At 35.6% G+C, this 21,612-nt stretch overlaps 1 long non-coding RNA gene across 1 annotated transcript; it reads right to left on the reverse strand.

Moving 5' to 3' along the window:
• Nucleotides 1-64: 64 nt before the first annotated feature.
• Nucleotides 65-21,336, reverse strand: LOC135364319 (uncharacterized). Its single transcript, XR_010411198.1, has 3 exons — nt 18,942-21,336; nt 13,827-13,873; nt 65-136 (listed from the first exon to the last, which is right to left on the reverse strand). It is a non-coding gene; the product is annotated as an uncharacterized LOC135364319 (long non-coding RNA).
• Nucleotides 21,337-21,612: the final 276 nt, after the last annotated feature.

Consider the following 21,612-nt stretch of genomic DNA (forward strand, 5'->3'; position numbering starts at 1 on the left):
TGGGCACTAAACCATGTTTAAAACTGCTGCATTTATGTTTTTGAAATATAACTACTAACCTTTCCAACAGGACCAGCTCTTTGACATTCCTTAAGAATTTCCAAGCAAGGCCTATGTTTTTCTGCTCTAAAAGAAACTAAGAGATATTTTGATTGTTAGGTGCGTGGATCTATAAATAATTAAACTAAAAGAGATCTTACTCACCATCCCACAAAATTAAATTAAAGTTTGGGGGGAAAAAATCTTGTAAGAGTATTTAATAACAAAAGTAGTTATTACTGAAGCATTACTGTCTGCTTCATAATGGTGTTACTTCCCCATTACAAGAATATTTAATGATGCCTTAACTAGTTCCATTATAAGACTGTTCAAGGTAGATAATCAAACATAACAAGAATAAAAACCCACTTTGCATATTCAACTGAAAGAAATGTTGCTGTTGATATAATTTGTGAGCCATTAAACTTAGTTTAATGAGTTGCGGTTAAAGCAATACACTTTTTAGTGACCAGGAACAGTTTCCAAAAGGAACAATGGCCATTTGTTGATGATAATCCAAAATGCTCTTGGTTCTTTCAAGTCTATAGAATTTTTCTAACAAGTGTAAAATAATATTGCTATATATTTATGTTAATGGAGAATGTTAAAATGATAACCTGTGTGCTTATTCATGGTAAATGAAATGTGAGTGAGCTTAAATTTTTCTCTGAAAATTTGAGCAGTAAGTGGATTTAATGATGCTTAAATAATATTCATAGGGCAGTAACTGTTAGAATAGTCTGCAGAGGAAATATATATAATCTCATTCTTTCAGAATCAAGGTTTAATAAGGAATAATAACAAAGACCCATAATTACTTTTCCATTTTGGAAAAGAGTTTATTATCAGATTTAAAATGCCACATGTATTTTTAATAACTATTTCCTTAGGAAACCCTTTGTTTATATGTAGCCCAAAGTTAAACTTTTATTCTATCTTATACAAATAGTTACAAATTCTTAGTAACATTTCTATGCATCATAAAACTATCATGGGACCATTTCAACATCTATGAATATAATATTTGCAAAATAACAAATTGCTTTGTGAATATGTGATTGGCTCCAGATAGTTCAAGAGTATTACTCTCTAAACCACAACTGCAAATTTTCAGTAAAAATTAAAACTTTTTTCCTAGGGAAAGAAGTAATGGCTGAAAGAGAAAACCAAATGATTGGGAATAAAAACAACGATTTTAAATGCTCCTGTCTGTGAGTGTTAAAGTTGGATAATTTATTCATTAACTTTGTTAGGTGAAGAGAAAGTAATTTTGAGTAGTTACTGTAAAAGGTCAGATGGAAAACAAATTTTCTCTGTGTCAATAGGTTAACAAAATGTTATGCTTGCTGACTCTGTATAAAGAAGGCAACTCAGAGAGCACTTGACCTGATTAGCTCATCAGCAGCCCATTAGGAGGTTTTTCTTGGAAAAGAAATGGGGAACCCATTCGCACCATTTTTATCACCTTCCAAATTTTTGTATGCTATTGTGTATTAGATGCTTAGCTACTAGTGGTCATTTGATATGCAATTATTGGAATATCTAAGTTTGGGTTTAAAATTTCAGCAATCTGGGGCTCAGTCATTAAGTATCTGCCTTCAGCTCAGGTCATGATCCCTGGGTCCTGGGATCGAGCCCCACATCGGGCTCCCCACTCTGCAGGAAGCCTGCTTCTCCCTCTCTCACCCCCCTTGCTTTGTGTTCCTTCTCTTGCTGTGTCTCTGTCAAATAAATAAATAAAATCTTTAAAATTTCAGCAATCCAATGGCTTCTGGGTTCCAGAGGAAACTAAAAAGGCAAAATATTTCACACAAATGTTATCTTTGTTACCAACTTCATTTTGTATATGTAGATGGCTCATTTTCCCTGTGTATGCCAAATTATATAATATATACAGATAAATTATATATACAGGTATATAATTATATATATATATATAATTTGTATAAATCATTTTTACATATACGGGGTAGGGAGAGGAAGGGGGGGGATACCACATTATAATACTTATTTAACGTTTATCTCTATCAGCCCCCAACTAGACTCTGAACATCTGCAGAATAGAAACTTTGCACCTCGAGTTCTAACATGGTTTTCTGAATGTATTTTTCTGTTGACTGATTGTTCACAAGGACTTTCAGAATAAATTTATTTTTCTTACACTGGTGGCAACTGGTATATCCACATTTTGTCTCAATGCTCATTTCTCCACTTCTAATAAATAAGAAGGAATTAGGTTGGCCTTAGAAATTCCCACCTATGACTTCTTTTTAAACCCAAATGATTTCTCACATTTATATACTACTAAAAATGCCTGTGTATAAATAAGACCTAAGTATCTTCTTCCTTATCTTTAGGTTTTAAAAAAAGGATTGTTTGCATGTTTAAATGTTATAGTTCAACTGCTTTACTTTTTATTGTGTAACATGCTTACATTTCATTTCCTTGATTAATTATTTTCAGTGGAACTCACCATTTAAATGTTTGTTATTGTTATTTCAGTTTCTTAAAATGATTAAAAAATTTTTGAAAATGAATAAATAAAATCACAATGGACAAATACAAAGGATCTGCAACAAAGATATAAATATTGTAATTAATAATAAAGATAAAACCGTTTTCAGGCGCCTGGGTGGCTCAGATGGTTAAGCGTCTGCCTTCGGCTCAGGTCATGATCTCAGGGTCCTGGGATCGAGTCCCGCATCGGGCTCCCTGCTCCACGGGGAGCCTGCTTCTCCCTCTGCCTCTCTCTCTCTCTGTCTCTCATGAATAAATAAATAAAATCTTAAAAAATAATAATAATAAATAAATAAATAAATAAATAAAAAAAGATAAAACCATTTTCATAGGTGATTTATACTAAGATGTAATACCCAGGAAAGCTACAAAAATCATCATTTCTATAAGTATGTAAAGAAACATGACTTGAAAACAACTAAATACTAAGACAAAAGTAGGAAAAAATTTTAAAAGCTATAATGAAGTAAATAATGTCATAAATATCTTACACATGACTAGAAGTAGAAATTAAAATAGTAACAATACTACAGAGGGGCAAAATCACTTATATGATAGACAAGCTTGAGAGACTCTCCTACAACATAAAGTAAAAGAAACCAAAAGATGAAAATTTTAGACAGAAGGGACTCAGTTCCTAAAGCAATGATTGGAAGAAATGGAACAACAGCGATAAGGATGCAATAAAATGAAGATTTTATTTAGCTGAGGAAAAAACCCTGAAATTGGTAAAACAAAGTGACTTACTTTGTAGCAGGAAAAATTAATTTTTAGAAGTTGTCATCTCAGAACATCCTGGTGATATTTTTAAATTTCAAGGAAAAGGAAAGAATTGTATAAGCAATCAGGTAAATTTAAAAGATGCTCTACAACCTCCAATTTCAGAAATGGAAGGTTAGTTTATTCATACCAACTTTAATTGTTAAAATCATTTTCTTACAAACATCAAAGAATTCAAAGGATAGTGAGGATGAGATGCCAAGACAAACTCTAGAAGAAAAGTAGATATCTAGAAAAGTAAACAGCCACAAAGCTCCTTTTTCCCTGAGGACATCTGCTAATCCAGATAAGATGGAGTTGCAATTTAGATGACTTGAAGAGGCATGGAGTAGATAAGTCAGAGTCCAGACCCCATCAGACTGGAGGAACCATATATGAGATAAGCACATTAAACTAAAACTCTGAAGTAAGTAAATCCACCTTCTTAACCACAACCCACATGCAGGGAACTTGAAGAGGGTGGGATTTCATGCTGAGCAACACAGAGAGGGGAAATGGAATAAGAAAAACCTGTCTCTTAAAAATGGTAACCACAAATGGTCTCTTGCATAGATTTTCAGCCTTAACTCACATCAGTGGGGTGGTCCAGGAAACCTCAAGCAGTAAATTTAATTTAAAGTTGTTCTGTACTGTTTATGCCTCTGGGGGTCTGACAGGCACAAATGCAAATCTTAACTAGAGGAGAAAACTTTACCCTATGCCCTAGGGAATCCTCACAAATAAGTTTTCAAGGACAATTGGCAGTACATAATCAAAAATAAGCAAGGCCACAAGGAAACATGATACTATGAGTGAGAAAAAAAACACAAACAGCCAGCAAAAAGAGATCCACAAAAATGTCACATATTGGAATAATCGGAGGATTATATAACAAATAGGCTTGCAAAGTTTAAAGAAATAAGGACAAGATTGAAAATATCTGAAAGGAAGTGGAAATTACATAATGTGACCTACAAGATATGAAAAAAAAAGCAATGAAAATAGAACATTTAATTTTAAAAACTCAACTGGATGTGTTTAATAACAGACTGAACAAAGGAGAGAATTACTAAACTGGAAAACAGACCATAATAAGTCACCCAAAATGTAGCATAGAGAGAAAGCAAAATACAGAAAATAAAGGAGTGGAGACACAAAAGAAGATAGAGATGGGCAATGATTAATTTGATTGAGAAGGAGAGAAGGGTTGTATAATAAAGACAGTATTTGAAGAAATGAAAGACTGATAATTTTCCATGGATGATGAAAGATATCAATCCACCTATTCAAAAGAAACTGCACTAATCAATAAGCATGTATAAAATAGTTCCCAAACCAAATAACGTGAAAGGGATTAATATCTGGAAAAATATAAAGATTTCTAACAATCCTAAAAGAATTTGAAAATTTAGATTGAAAAGAAGCCCACAAGAAAAATGAGGAAAGGAGATGAACAGGCAATTCATAGAGGAAGAAACTTGAGTGGCCAGTATTCATATGAAAAGATAATCAACTCAGTAGTAACAAGTGAAATGCAAATTAAAATAATGAGATACAGTTCACATTCACCAGATTAGCAATAATTTTAAAAGTTTGACAAAATCGGGGGGCGCAGCAAGATGGTGGAGGAGTAGGAGACCTGGATTTCGTCTAGTCTCAGGAATTCAGCTGGATAGGGATCAAACCATTCTGAACACCTACAGACTCAACACGAGATCAAAGAAAAGAATAGCAACCACTCTCTGAACAGAAAAGCGACCACTTTCTGGAAGGTAGGACGTGCGGAGAAGTGAATCTGAGGCGATATTCGGGAGGATAGATGGCGGGGGAGGGGCCTCCGTCACCCGCTTCTGGCAAGTGATAGAGCCATGGAGCACAAAATCGGAACTTTTAAAAGTCTGCTCCGCTGAGGGACGTCGCTCCGGTGGCTAAGCAGGGGGTGGACCCTCATGGGACAGTGTGGTCTCAGGACGCTCGGGGTCACAGAAAGACCGGGGGTGCCTGAGTGTGGCAGAGCTCCCAGGTATCAGAGCAGGGAAGCCGGCTGCAGAGGCGGAGGCCAAGCGCGGGCTCTCAGCTCAGGGTTGCCATAAACTGACTGGCAGTACTGACTGCCAGGGACCTACTCAAAACGGACATTAGTACGATGTCAGATCTAGGGTTCAGAATCATCACTTTAAAGATACTAGCTGGGCTTGAGAAAAGCATGGAAGTTATTAGAGAAACCCTTTTTGGAGAAGTAAAAGAACTAAAATCTAACCAAGTTGAAATCAAAAAGGCTATTAATGAGGTGCAATCAAATATGGGGGCACTAACTGCTAGGATAAATGGGGCAGAAGAGAGAATCAGTGATATAGAAGACCAAATGATGGAAAATAAAGAAGCTCAGAAAAAGAGAGATAAACAACTACTGGATCCCAAGGGCAGAATTCGAGAGATAACTGATACCATAAGACGAAACAACATTAGAATAATTGGGATCCCAGAAGAAGAAGGAAGAGAGAGAGGGGCAGAAGGTATAATGGAGCAAATTATAGCAGAGAACTTCCCTAATTTGGGGAAGGAAACAGGCATCAAAATCCAGGAAGCACAGAGAACCCCTCTCAAAATCAATAAAAATAGGTCAACACCCCGACATCTAATAGTAAAACTTACGAGTCTCATAGACAAGGAGAAAATCCTGAAAGCAGCTCGGGAGAAGAGATATGTAACCTTCAATGGTAGAAACATTAGATTGGCAACAGACCCATCCACAGAAACCTGGCAGGCCAGAAAGGACTGGCATGATATCTTCAGAGCACTAAATGAGAAAAATATGCAGCCAAGAATACTATATCCAGCTAGGCTGTCATTGAAAATAGAAGGAGAGATAAAAAGCTTCTAGGACAAACAAAAACTAAACGAATTTGCAAACACAAAACCAGCCCTACAAGAAATCTTGAAAGGGGTCCTCTAAGCAAAGAGAGACCCTAAAAGCAACATAGACCAGAAAGGAACACAGACAATATACAGCAATGTCACCTTACAGGCAATACAATAGCACTAAATTCCTATCTTTCAATAGTTACCCTGAATGTAAATGGGCTAAATGCCCCAATCAAAAGACACAGGCTATCAGATTGGATTAAAAAACAAGACCCATCGATATGCTGTCTGCAAGAGACTCATTTTAGACCCAAAGACACCCCCAGATTGAAAGTGAGGGGATGGAAAACCATTTATCATGCTAATGGACACCAAAAGAAAGCTGGGGTGGCAATCCTTATCTCAGACAAATTAGATTTTAAACCTAAGACTGTAATAAGAGATGAGGAAGGACACTATATCCTACTTAAAGAGTCTATCCAACAAGATCTAACAACTGGAAATATCTATGCCGCTAACATGGGAGCAGCCACTTATATAAGCCAATTAATAACAAAAGCAAAGAAACACATCGACAACAATACAATAATAGTGGGAGACTTTAACACCCCCCTCACTGAAATGGACAGATCATCTAAGCAAAAGATCAACAAGGAAAAAAAGACTTTAAATGACACACTGGACCAAATGGACTTCACAGACATATTCAGAACATTCCATCCCAAAGCAACAGAATATACATTCTTCTCTAGTGCCCATGGAACATTCTCCAGAATAGATCACATTCTAGGTCATAAATCAGGTCTCAACCAGTACCAAAAGATTGGGATCATTCCCTGCCTATTTTCAGACCACAAGGCTTTGAAACTAGAACTCAATTACAAGAAGAAAGTCAGAAAGAACTCAAATACATGGAGGCTAAAGAGTATCCTACCAAAGAATGAATGGGTCAACCAGGAAATTAAAGAGGAATTTAAAAAATTCATGGAAACCAATGAAAATGAAAACACAACTGTTCAAAATCTTTGGGATGCAGCAAAGGCAGTCCTAAGAGGAAAGTATATAGCAATACAAGCCTTTCTCAAGAAACAAGAAAGGTCTCAAGTACACAACCTAACCCTACATCTAAAGGAGCTGGAGAAAGAACAGCAAATAAAGCCTAAACCCAGCAGGAGAAGAGAAATAATAAAGATCAGAGCAAAAATCAATGAAATAGAAACTAAAAGAACAGTAGAACAGAACAACGAAACTAGGAGCTGGTTCTTTGAAAGAATTAACAAGATTGATAAACCCCTGGCCAGACTTATCAAAAGGAAAAGAGAAAGGACCCAAATCAACAAAATCATGAATGAAAGAGGAGAGATCACAACCAACACCAAAGAAATACAAACAATTATAAGAACATATTATGAGCAACTCTATGCCAGCAAATTAGATAACCTGGAAGAAATGGAGGCATTCCTAGAGATGTATCAACTACCAAAACTGAACCAGGAAGAAGTAGAAAACCTGAACAGACCTAGAACCACTAAGGAAATTGAAGCAGTCATCAAAAATCTCCCAAAAAACAAAAGCCCAGGGCCAGATGGCTTCCCAGGGGAATTCTACCAAACATTTCAAGAAGAATTAATACCTATTCTTCTGAAACTGTTCCAAAAATAGAAATGGAAGGAAAACTTCCAAACTCATTTTATGAGGCCAGCATTACTTTGATCCCAAAACCAGACAAAGACCTCATCAAAAAGGAGAATTACAGACCAATATCCCTGATGAACATGGATGCAAAAATTCTCACCAAAATACTAGCCAAGAGGATACAACATTACATTAAAAGGATTATTCACCACGAAGAAGTGGGATTTATCCCTGGGCTGCAAGGTTGGTTCAACATCTGCAAATCAATCAATGTGATACAATACATTAACAAAAGAAAGAACAAGAATCATATGATCCTCTCAATAGATGCAGAAAAAGCATTTGACAAAGTACAGCACCCTTTCTTGATCAAAACTCTTCAGCGTATAGGCATACAGGGTACAAAGCTCAATATCATAAAAGCTATCTATGAAAAACCCACAGCGAATATCATTCTCCATGGGGAAAAACTGAGAGCTTTCCCCCTAAGGTCAGAAACACGGCAGGGATGTCCACTATCACCACTGCTATTCAACATAGTATTAGGAGTCCTAGCCACAGAAATCAGAGAAAAAAAAAGAAATAAAAGGCATCCAAATCAGCAAAGAAGAAGTCAAACTTTCACTCTTTGCAGATGATATGATACTTTATGTGGAAAACCCCAAAGACTCCACCCCAAAACTGCTAGAACTCATACAGGAATTCAGTAAAGTGGCAGGATATAAAATCAGTGCACAGAAGTCAGTGGCATTCCTATACACCAACAACAAGACAGAAGAAAGAGAAATTAAGGAGTCGATCCCATTTACAATTGCACCCAAAACCATAAGATACCTAGGCATAAATCTAACCAAAGAGGCAAAGGATCTGTACTCAGAAAACTATAAAATACTCATGAAAGAAATTGAGGAAGACACAAAGAAATGGAAAAACATTCCATGCTTGGAAGAACAAATATTGTGAAGATGTCAATGCTACCCAGAGCAATCTACACATTCAATGCAATCCCCATCAAAATACCATCCACTTTTTTCAAAGAAATGGAACAAATAATCCTAAAATTTATATGGAACCAGAAAAGACTCCGAATAGCCAGAGGAATGTTGAAAAAGAAAAGCAAAGCTGGCGGCATCACAATTCCGGACTTCCGGCTCTATTACAAAGCTGTCATCATCAAGACAGTATGGTACTGGCAGGAAAACAGATACACAGATCAATGCAACAGGATAGAGAGCCCAGAAATGGACCCTCAACTCTATGGTCAACTAATCTTTGACAAAGCAGGAAAGAACGTCCAATGGAAAAAAGACAGTCTCTTCAATAAGTGGTGTTGGGAAAATTGCATAGCCACATGCAGAAGAATGAAACTGGACCATTTCCTTACACCACACACAAAAATAGACTCCAAATGGTTGAAAGACCTCAATGTGAGACAGGAGTCCATCAAAATCCTAAAGGAGAACACAGGCAGCAACCTCTTCAACCTCAGCCGCAGCAACTTCTTCCTAGAAACATCACCAAAGGCAAGGGAAGCAAGGGCAAAAGTGAACTATTGGGACTTCATCAAGATAAAAAGCTTTTGCACAGCAAAAGAAACAGTCAACAAAACCAAAAGACAACCGACAGAATGGGAGAAGATATTTGCAAATGACATATCAGATAAAGGGCTGGTATCCAAAATCTATAAAGAACTCATCAAACTCAACACCCAAAGAACAAAGAATCCAATCAAGAAATGGGCAGAAGACATGAACAGACATTTTTCCAAAGAAGACATCCAAATGGCCAACAGACACATGAAAAAGTGCTCCACATCGCTCGGCATCAGGGAATCCAAATCAAAACCTCAATGAGATACCACCTCACATCAGTCAGAATGGCTAAAATTAACAAGTCAGGAAACGACAGATGTTGGCGGGGATGTGGAGAAAGGGGAACCCTCCTACACTGTTGGTGGGAATGCAAGCTGGGGCAGCCACTCTGGAAAACAGTATGGAGGTTCCTCAAAAAGTTGAAAATAGAGCTACCATATGATCCAGCAATTGCACTACTGGGTATTTACCCCAAAGATACAAAAGTAGGGATCGAAAGGGGTACGTGCTCCCCGATGTTTATAGCAGCAATGTCCACAATAGCCAAACTGTGGAAAGAGCCAAGATGTCCATCGACAGATGAATGGATAAAGAAGAGGTGGTATATATATACAATGGAATATTATGCAGCCATCAAAAAGAATGAGATCTTGCCATTTGCAACGACGTGGATGGAACTGGAGGGTATTATGTTGAGCGAAATAAGTCAAACAGAGAAAGACATGTATCATATGACCTCACTGATATGAGGAATTCTTTTTTTTTTTTAAGATTTTATTTATTTATTTGAGAGAGAGAATGAGATAGAGAGAGCGTGAGAGGGGGGAGGGTCAGAGGGAGAAGCAGACTCCCTGCTGAACAGGGAGCCCGATGCGGGACTCGATCCCGGGACTCCAGGATCATGACCTGAGCTGAAGGCAGTCGCTTAACCAACGGAGCCACCCAGGCGCCCGGAAGTCAGTATTCTTATACACTACTGATGGAAGCAGGAATTAGGACAGCCACTTTGGAGGATAATTTGACAGTATATTAACTCAAAATGCTCATACGTCAAAATTCCTATTTTAGAACATTTTTCTTTTTTTTTTTTTCTTTAAAGATTTTATTTTTTATTTATTTATTTGAGACAGAGAGAATGAGAGACAGAGAGCACGAGAGGGAGGAGGGTCAGAGGGAGAAGCAGATTCCCCGCTGAGCAGGGAGCCCGATGCGGGACTCGATCCCGGGACTCCAGGATCATGACCTGAGCCGAAGGCAGTTGCTCAACCAACTGAGCCACCCAGGCGCCCTAGAACATTTTTCTTAAAAAAATATAATTGGTGCATAATGAGACATTTACAAGCATATTAATTACAATGTTATTCATAATAATGAAAACTGCAAGAAAACTACATGCTCATCAACAGAGGAAGTGACTACGCAGCATTCCATTTGATGGAATATTTTGCAACAGTTGAAAGAAACTAACAAGATCTACGCTTTTCAATGTGAATAGATCGGAAAAGTATATTATTGAATAAAGAAGTAACTCAATTAGAAGCATAGGCACCAAGCTTATTAACAGTCTGAGGCTGGGGTTTTGGAAGAGAACAGGTAAAGGAGTAGAGACAAAGACGATTTTAGCTTTATCTGTTGTATTTGTAGTTTTCAAAACTGAATGCCTTCATATTTTGTTGTGTAATTAAAAATTAAATTTTTTAAGTTCAATAATAAAAATTAGTAAGCCTGATAACAGAATATTCTTGCAACAGAGTTTTCATCAGTTGGTTAAATTTAATTCAAAGTGCAATCTTTTGCAACATCATACGGCTTAAGTCCATTTTTTGTATAAGTTAAAGTATATTATTCTGTGCCCAAGGTCTTTGACTCAGCCTTGGTTAAAATAATAGTTGTAATAATAGCAATGTGTTTCAAATTATTTAATGAGAAACTTTGAATTGTCAACACCAGTGCTTTTAAAATGCAAAGCATTGGGCTAGCCATTACTCTTTGTTCTAGCTAAATAATGAAGGAGTTTAGATAATATTTATATACCAGTTACCATAAAATTTAAATTAAAACTATACTTATTCTGTATCATGTTATCTTAAAGTTTAATTTCTACCTAAGTTTACAGAATAAGACAGTTTTCCTATAATACTCAAAGGTTTGTTTTAATAATTTCAAGGACTGTTGACTTTTAAAATGTTGAGAATATAAATTCTTGTTATAGGAAACCACATTTTTTAGAATGTTGGCCCTAGAGAATTGTCTTTGTTCACATGAAACTGTAAACCATGTTTGTCATAGTTTGCATTTGCTCTCTAAGTTTACAATAGTCTGACACTCCCCTGACCTTCTCCCTACTCCAATCTTGTTAAAATTAACTCACCCAAAGTAGATGGCTTTTTTTGCACTATGAAAAGGTATACTGAAGACTTTTTTCTTGCAAAACTTATTTTTGCAATTAAATTAAGTGATTCAAACAGATTATTTTGAAGGTACAAAGCAGAATCTTATTCCATTGCACACGATTCATCAGGAACTTAATTTAAAGTAAAAGTTATAAATGGAACATCATAAACACAGCAATTAACATTCTGCTTTTCCCTTTACTACAATAAGTTCCTTACTGAGAAAGATTTAAACAGAAAAATAAAAACAGAAAAAAATATTAAAGAAAGCATGAGGTTTAAAAAGAAAATCTCTTGAGTAGAGAAGGTCTAAAACCATAAAAGATTGATGAATTAAACTATATATGAAAAAAAGTCTAAATTTTCTAAAGAAATAAAGTCAAAGCACAAACAATAAACTGGAAGAAAATTCACAATGCATATTACAAAGGGCTAAGGTCATAAAATGTATAGTGGATTTTATGAACACATAAAACAAAAATCAACAAGAAAAGTGAACAAAGGTCATGATCAGTTATAAAAGAAAAAAGAGTACAGAAGAAAATACAAATTAATCTTTAAAATAAAATGAAAAACTACAATGAGATTAATTTTCATTTATCAAATGAGAAAAAACTTTTAAGTTTCATAAAAGGAGAAAGGCACTCATATTTTGAGGTGGGAATTTCACGTGGTATAATCCCTATAAGAGCCACTGACAGTGTCTGTTAAAACTTTAAATGCACAAAATTGTCATTCCTATGTTCTACTTCTAGTATTATCACTCAAATATATTCAAATAATGTGCAAAGAAGTTGTACAAGCAATTCGTTGTAGCACTGCTCTTAATAACAAAAATCTGGAAACAACCTAAATTCCCATCAATTGCTCAAATAAATCATGGTGCATCTCTAGAATGGAATGCCAAATACAACCATGGAATAATATCCAAGACATCTTGTTACATGGAAAAAGCAAGGTACAGAGCAATATGTAAAATATGATTGTGGGTCTGTTTTTAGACTGTATTTCTGTATGAGAATAGGTACACATGACATCATAGGAAACATAAAAAACTGACAGCAGTGGCAGGACTGAGGGGCAAGGGTAGGAGGGAGACTTACTTCTTGTTGTACCTAGCTGATGCCTTTTGAATTTTTTCAAGTACACATATTACCTGCTTAAAAATGAATTAATTAAAATTTGGGGGGAGGGGAGAATATGTAAGTGCTTGATAAATTGGGCAATCTGGGTATAATATAATTTTCTAGAAGGATTAGCTAAAGAATAGCCACAAAAGCAAAACAAAACTTCAGAGACGAAGCAGTATAGTAGCTAGGGATCTTAATGTGCAAACCTGGATAAATAAGAGCAGCTGGATTTTACAAATCTGGAACGGCAGCTACCTTTCTCTTCTGTGGAATTGTGTCTAAGTTCTGGGAAGCTGACATTGATTGCAGGGGAGGGAATAGAGCAGATCTAGGGATGGAATCACCTCTCTACACAGATGTCCACTGAGACATCCACCATCCCAATTGCTCTGCAGTCATCAGTCTACATAGCTTAATGAGAAGCTGTCCTCTTTCCTATCTAAATAGCTGCTTCAGGATCTGCTGTTCTCTTTGCTTCCTCCGTACCATCTGAGAATAAAACAGGATTCTTTTTCCACCTGTTTTCATGCCATGTTAAGGAATGTGACTCTGTGAGGTTGGCATGACTTTATCTTTTTGGGTATGAAAGGCATCATGTCCAAGTCACCTATCCCATCCCCAAGCTTCTCTAAGTTCTGGCACCTCCCCAGCTGTCAGTCTGGAGAGAAGAGAGCAGGAACCCTTTCTCTGGGACCCCCTAGACTCCCTGCTTTCATCAATACTCTTCCATAGAACCTCCCTCTTCTCATCCCTGAGGAATCTTTTTCTTGTCTGGTAAAATAAGAAGCAGCCCTAATCTTTCTCATTGTTTCTCAGAAACATTTTGTCTATACCCTGAATCTTCTAACTTCACCTAAGTCTTAGGTGCCTTTTTCTACCATGTTAACATCACTTACCTGAGGAAAGGATCTCAGGGCCAACTTTCCTCCTGACAGTAGAGATTCTAAGAAGAGAAAAAAAGCATAGGTTACTAGTTCAACATTGAATATTAACCCACACTCAAAACAATGGAAGACATTAAATTGGTAGGATGGGAATTGGAACCAAGCACTCTGGCTGCAAGAGTGTCATTATACATAATCATTATTACTACAGTCTTCACATGTCTACTCACAAAACACCTCTGGTTGTCCATTGCAAAATATAGTGCATTACAGCAAATTTTCATCTCCAAATGAACTTCAAAAATACTATTTGAGAGAGAAAGATGACAGGGAGTTTAAGATGAAGGTTAATGCCCTGGGTGGTTTTAGAAAAGATATAAAGACAGAATGCAGAAGACACTCTCTTACTTTTACCTTCTGGTCAGTGAAAGTTCCCTGTCTCCAAAGTAGATGACAACGTGATAAAGGGTAGATACATCCTACCATTTAACAGCTCAACCCCATATTCCTCCTCAGGGCCCTTTCCACAATTTGATTATTGGAAATTCCTCCCCATATATGTCAAATCTTTGGCCAGTGAGCCAGGGGTTCAGTACTACTATAACTTCATATTTCTTCTGGTGTCTTCATTAATATTTTAAAGAGGAATTGGGAGATGAGTCCCCCCTACCCAGTTAGGAGGATGCATAGGGAAATAATAGTTATAACTTGAAATTTTTCACGAAAGAACTAGAAATTAGTTACCACTCAACATCCCTTCCCATGTAATACACTAACATCTACCCTCATGGAAATTCAGACTCCTTAACATTTGACAACACAGAGCAAATAGATTGAAAAGGGAAATTTAGATCTTACAAAATGAAAAAACAAAGTAGGCACCTAAAAGAGGATAATTTGAATATAAATATATGAAACAAAGCTGTTGGGAAAAGTAGTGAAGCCCTTGAAAATTTTTGCAAAAAAGTAAAAGACTCTACATGATCACACTAAAAAAAATTAAAAACATGAAGATAAAAATGTCATATCCTACTATCATACCATTTGTCAGAAAATGTATGCCAAAAATATAACACTTGATTCATTTCTTGTTTTAAATCAATGTGTAGTTAAAAGCTAAATTTTGTAATGTGAAATAAAATAAACTTACTTTAGTGATTGTATTTCTTTTTCAAAGTAATGATCCAATTTAAACTTTTTTTTAATATTTATCTTAAAATTTTTGCCACCATTTAAAATGATTCCTTTTTAAATGTCTTTTTTCTAGTACCCATTCTGCACTGATTATTAGGATTTATCTGTGTAACAAAAGTGGAACCAGAGGACTTTCAAACTGAAACCTTAAATCCCTATTCCTTGTTCTCAGTTGAGAATCCCACACAAAGTAAGTCTTTGTTATTTTTCCAAACCCCAGGAAACAGTGCACATAGAGAATTAGGTACAATGTGTTCACTTGTGAAAAATGTGCTCAATTTTATAATTTTAAATTATATGAATGGCTTCAAAGCCATAAAATTTGGAAGAAAACTAGACCTAACATTGTAAAGCTATTTTCCATTAAAATGGTTGATACTATATATAGCTCAAATATACATATCTTAAATTTATACATTTGAAAAACTCAACACAGATTACAGGATTAGGGTTCCCTACAGCTTTCTGACTAGATCTAAGCCTACAGCAGAAATAAAGATTCTTCCCCCCACCCCCACACACACTATCTCCGTTAAGATGAAAAAAGAAACTAAACAAATCCAGACTAGTTCCTTTGATTAAAACCATAAATTGAGACTACGCTTTGCAGGATAGCTCTGTTGGGCTAACTATACCTCTGGGGGCCAAACATCACACCATGTGTCTCTGATTCAGATCTTTTCCTGTGGTTGACAAAGAAAAAGGTTCAACATGAAAACAAAAATGGGCTCAACTTTTCTCAAGTCCTGAAGAAAAGCAGGGCAAGTTTGTTCTTAGAGCAAGTCACTTTTTAGATCTGAAAACAACCAGACTCCATGGTTTCTGGCCTAGTTCACTTTTCTCAGATTTCACTATCTAAAATCAAACACTTTTGCCAAAAACACCTTCTTCAAGATTCAATACCAATTAAACTAAAGCACAACGGCAGAGAAGGAATTAAGAGCGGCTCCAATGTTATTGTCTAAAAATCCATGACTAATATAGTTGAGGGTCATGAGTGAGACTAATAAAGAATCTAAGGCAAACATGCTTAACCTTGGATCCAAGGGTAGAATTTGAGAGTTTCATGAGCATGCGTAGGAGAAAAAAATTGTATCTTTTCTTCTTCCCTAGACTCTAACTTGACATTTCCCTTGAGTATAAATAGAAACAAGAAATCACAGCAATATTAGCAGCATCTATAACTTTGTCACCAATAGGAATCAAAAATATTTTCATATCACATTATAGTTACTACAGATACCTAAAAATATCATTTACACATATCACTACTTCAGAATTATGGTGATAGCTAACTGGTTGCTATCTTCCTGCCTAAAATGCTCAGCATGCAATGTGGATAACCAACTATTGAACAATTATTGTGCATTTCATAGTCATTTGTCCACCATATTCTCACATGTTCTCACTTTAAAATCACATGTTCTCACAGAGGGGACCCAGATCCATGTTGCTTTCCAGTATTCCCTACCTGCAATTATTGGCTGATCATTGAAAGAGATGAGTCTGAGGTTACCCCAGAGTTTAATGTTCTCATTTAAGCTAAGCATCAAAACCTTTATACTGTCTTTAATACATAAAATTAACTCAGCTATATTTTAAATGTATTATTTTGTAATTTAATGTGTTAATAAAGAGGTACATAAATGACTATGCTATGAATTTAATATTTTGATGTGTATATATAATGTTCTCTTTATAATTCAATATATCTTATTGTATTCATTTAATCTTCACCAGATGGTCAAAAGGGCCCATGGTACTAAAAAGATCAAGAGATGCTAAGAGGTCAAGGCAAAAACTATAAATTCAAAGCAAAATGCACTTTTCCCAGGCAAATTTGGGTCCATCGATATAATCAATTCATATGACTTAGGTCAAAAACAATTTTTTCACTGAAATTGGATACACAATTATCCTCTCTTATACTTCAAATATAAGTACTCTAAAGGAATTTTACAGTCAAAGGAGGAATACAAGAAAAAACTTTTAAATCTGGTAATGGTTAATAAGCTTTTTCTTTTTTTATTATCATGGCAAGCACCATGAGCCAAGACAGGACTCCTAGAGAAACTCCCTTCCCTAACCACCACCCAACATATTATATAAAACAGACAGTAAATTATTTTGTCAATACAGAAATAAACAAAATCCCCATCCACCCATCTTCAGCTGTGCTCAATACCAGATAGCTTCATTCAATTCTGCCAAAACTACCAGGTCTCATGTTAAACCACGGCCTCCTTCTTAAAAGAAGCAGTAAACAGTAGGAAGAATTCTGAGGTTCAATTTAAAATAGAATGACTCAAAGAATTCATTGGTATTCTGTTTATAAGACTGCTTTCCCACCTAATGTCATTTACTGTTTTTTCCTCACCACACAATGCACGTGTTCTTTTTACTCAGTAAAAGCCTTTCCCTCACTGACCTCTGAAAAATAGTCCTGAACCCCTCTTTTCATGCCTCTTCCTGCCCTTCCTTTTAAAAAACCTTAGATTGTGACTTAGAAAGTCCTCAACTTGCTATAAGAAATTTTCCCATTTTTACAATTTTTTTCTTTTATTTCTTTTTTTACTATAAAAACAGTACATGTTTTTTATGAAAACATTGGATAATATAAGAAAACCACCCATATTTTTACTACCCTAAGACAACCAATATATTTTTCTGTGTATAGGTTTTTTTTAATATACCACATATAGAATTTTGTATTTTGCTTCTTAAACTTAACATTCTATCACATAATTTTTTTTTTCAAATCTGATCACTTTTTCTGAGTTTGTTTTTGTTTTGTTTTTTTACATGATTTTTTGTGTGTGAAATTTTTCTAAATTTTCTTTTATAAGTAACAAGGATAATCATCAAATGAATATACTATGGTGTTCTTAATCATTCCCTCATTGATGTTTACCATTTCTTATTATGATAAGCAAAGCTGCAACAAACACTTCTATGCAACTCTGTATCTCTGGATCTTGGTTTATATTATAGTTTAGCCTAACAATTCTATATCTGGGAACCAATTTTCATTTCTTATCTGTGCCTCTTCACCTTATCAGAAATCTCTCTAGGTCACACTGTTTCCGTTGCTCATTCCCCTAACATATACTGACTGCATAGAATATGCCTCAAGGAATTTACAGTCGGAGGATAAATACAAAACAAAACTCACTTGGCAAAACACCTTGGTAAGTGCTATAACAGAATATTATTCAAAGTGCAATGGAAATACAGAGAATGGAGAGATTGGCTCTGCTGGGGGAGGTCAGATTTGGTTCACACAGAAGATAATCCCAGAGTTAGATCTTAAAGAAAGTGGCTTTAAAAAAAAGAAAGAAAGAAAGAAAATGCACTACAATCAATGATATAATAAGAAAAACATTTTCTGTGCTGACAGAGAGATGCCTAAGGTTGAAAGGGCTCTGAATTCAGAGACAGAGAGAGACTGAGACAGAGAGGGACAGAGGGAGGGAGGAAGAAACAGAGAGAGAGAAGGTAGTCCTACATAAGAATAAAACTAAAACTAGTCAATTTATAATTAAAGAGAGAAGATAGAAGTTAATGTTGATTCACCTCTCCTGAAACCTCACTAAAATAACTTAAAAGTTTAAGATAGGAAGTCACAGGCATAAAGAAAATAGTAGAGGAGATGAAAGCCACACAAATTTGGAAACAAGAAAGCAAACGCACAAGTAGTACTAAGTAGCAGCCCAGAGAAAGCTGAACGCAAACTGGCCATGAAGGAAGCCCAGAACCAAACTGATTTGGGCGGCAGAATCCAAGACAGCTTCAGTAATTGGAATCCTCAGGTATCCCAGAGAGTGTGTAGTTGGAGCTAAATATGGCTGAACTGATTGAAAAGTCCAAAGAAGCGGCAGTAAGATTCCTGGACCACCATCTCCTACTACCAGCTGGTGACCACTCTTCCCCTACCTTGGCAGAAGATTGAGGCTTTCTTCTCTTACTAAACCAAGTGGATCCTGGAGTTAGGAACACATGGTTCATTGAGAATTGGAGTAAGGTGCATACTAAAAGAAAAAAAAATGGGGAAATATTAGAAAGAACATACCAAGTGGTGATATTTAGGAGGACCTACTTTTAACTTGCTTCCAAGAATACTGGTAGCCAGGCTTTTACAACTTTCAGGCAATGGATTAAAGAACTTTGCTCTGGAGAAATTGACTTATTGAAAAAATATATACATGTGTATTTTATGTATGTATATGTGTGTGTGTGTGTATGTGTGTCTTTCTCCCAAGAAAATGGCCCATTTCTATCACCCAACCATGAAGCACATCATTTAAAACCTCCACACACACAGATACAGAGCTCTTAAATTACTCTTAAATATGATGGAACCACCAAAATCAACAGATGTTTGAGGAAAGACTATAACCCTAAAGAGAAAAACAAAAGCAAACCAAAAGGCATAAGGAGAAACTTGGAGGAAAAGAGCCAATACTACAACCAGAAGAAAACCTCAAAAAATATAATTAATATCTTCCATAAGATAAGATACTGTATCCATGAACAAACACAAGATGATGAAAAAAATTCTTAGAAATTAAAAATATGGTAGGATAATGAAAATGGTAGGAGGGTTAGAAGATGAAGAAATCTGCTAGGAAGTAGACGAAAGGACAGGTTTTTTGCAATGTTTTCAATTTTAGTCTTTTTTCTGCTCAAGCTGTCTTTTTAATGTAAAAAGTCCTATTACATCTTGTTTGTACATCCTACATATATATTAAGAGTTTGATATCCATACTTTTTAAATATCATGCAGTTTGTTTCTGACAGAGTGATGAAAGTGGACATCATATTTCTGTTCTCAGCAAAGATTGTTTTTATACTGTACTATAATTATTTTCACACAAATGAAGGGTGTAAACAAAATTTTATATATTTGTGATCCCTAAATAATTCACAGCCTCCATTTTTCAGTAACAGCCTAAGATAACTTAAATGAAATGGATAATTTTTTAGGAATATACAAATTGATAAAACCAATTTAAGAATAAGTAAAATGAAAATCTTAACAGACCAATAGTCATAAAATAAATTGGAAAAGAGGAATATATATCCAGTGATATGCTGAGCTCTTAAAAGTGGATCATATGTATCTCTTCTGTGTTCAGTGACATCACATTGGTAGCTTGAAATCTCCCAAATTGGGAGTATTTATTACATCACAGAGATTGGCAAATGCTACAAATCAGGGCTTTTTTTTTTTTTTTTTCTTTTCAGAGAGCCAGTTGTTGAACATTTAACAGAATATGCCAGGAATACCCCTCCATCTAAAGTAGCTCCGGTCCAGTGGTTTCCAAGTAAAGTTCTATCAAACACTCTAGGACATTCCTGTATATTTTTTACTATCTATATTTAATTTCTTTCCACATAATCTGTATATTCCTAATTTTACAAAGTCCCCATACTTTGTCTCCATTCTGATTTGAATTCACACCAGTCAGGCTTTCATCCCCACTACTCCAATAGAACTTCTGGTGTTAAGGTTATTATGACTCCAGTGTTTGATAAATCCAATGATCTGTTCATATTCTTACCTTTCTTGACTAATCAGCACTGGTTGACACAGTTGAAGATTACCTCTTCTTTGAAACATATTCTTCACTTGGCTTCTAGGTCACAACACTACTATTTTTGCTCCTACCCATTCGATGTTTCTGAATTTGTTGATTCTTCCTCATCTCCCTGATATTTTAAAGTTGCCCAAAGGCTCAGTCCTTATATTTCCTCTCAATCTAAACTAACACTTTAGGAGATCTCATCCACTTCAAAACTTTATATACGTTATATAAACTGGTGAATACCCAATTTATGTCTCCAGCATGGACCTTATTCATGAAATCCAAATTCATGCATTCAGTAGTTTACCATACTTTGCTATCTGGTTACCTAATAGACATCTCAAATTTGACATGTCTAGATACATAGTTTTTGCTATAATGAAATAATTGGTATCATATTCATCCTCCCACAATAAATAACCCAAAAATTGAACAAAAATAATTACACAGTATATACAAATATTAAATCATTATGTTGTACACCTGAAACTAATATAATGTTCTATGTCAATTATACCTCAATAAAAAAATTGAACAAAAATAAACGAAGAAACTGTTTTAAGCCTTGGACAAAAACAATACAGGTGTTATTCTTGAGAGGAAAAACAATGCATGAGATGAACTTCATATTCTTCCTGGCTTTCACCTGGAAGCATTTTACAAATAGCAGCACAGACAGTGGATCACAAATAGCAGAAACCTTGCTGAGTAGAGAAAGCAAAGTGAAATTTGTGAGGAAATATACCACAGCTGTATAGAATAATAGCCCCATATATCTGTATAAAGATCCCTTTAGTCTCTGGATAAATACTAAGTTATGCATGCACAGAGCAAGATTCCAAGAGGCTTATAGGGAACAACTATTCAAGGGCCATGAGATTAATGCAGATTCCAAAGCTCTCACAATACTGAGAGATGTTTATGTTTTGACAAGCCCAGTGAAGAGACTTGGCTGAATACCCAAGCATTCAGTTGGAACCCTAGAAAGGACACTTCTGAAGATTTTCCCATTTCATTGT

The sequence above is a fragment of the Mirounga angustirostris genome, unplaced genomic scaffold (genome assembly GCF_029215605.1).
Source record: "Mirounga angustirostris isolate CCGP_5_RB_7025 unplaced genomic scaffold, mMirAng1.0.hap1 SCAF_5, whole genome shotgun sequence".
NCBI lineage: Eukaryota > Metazoa > Chordata > Mammalia > Carnivora > Phocidae > Mirounga > Mirounga angustirostris.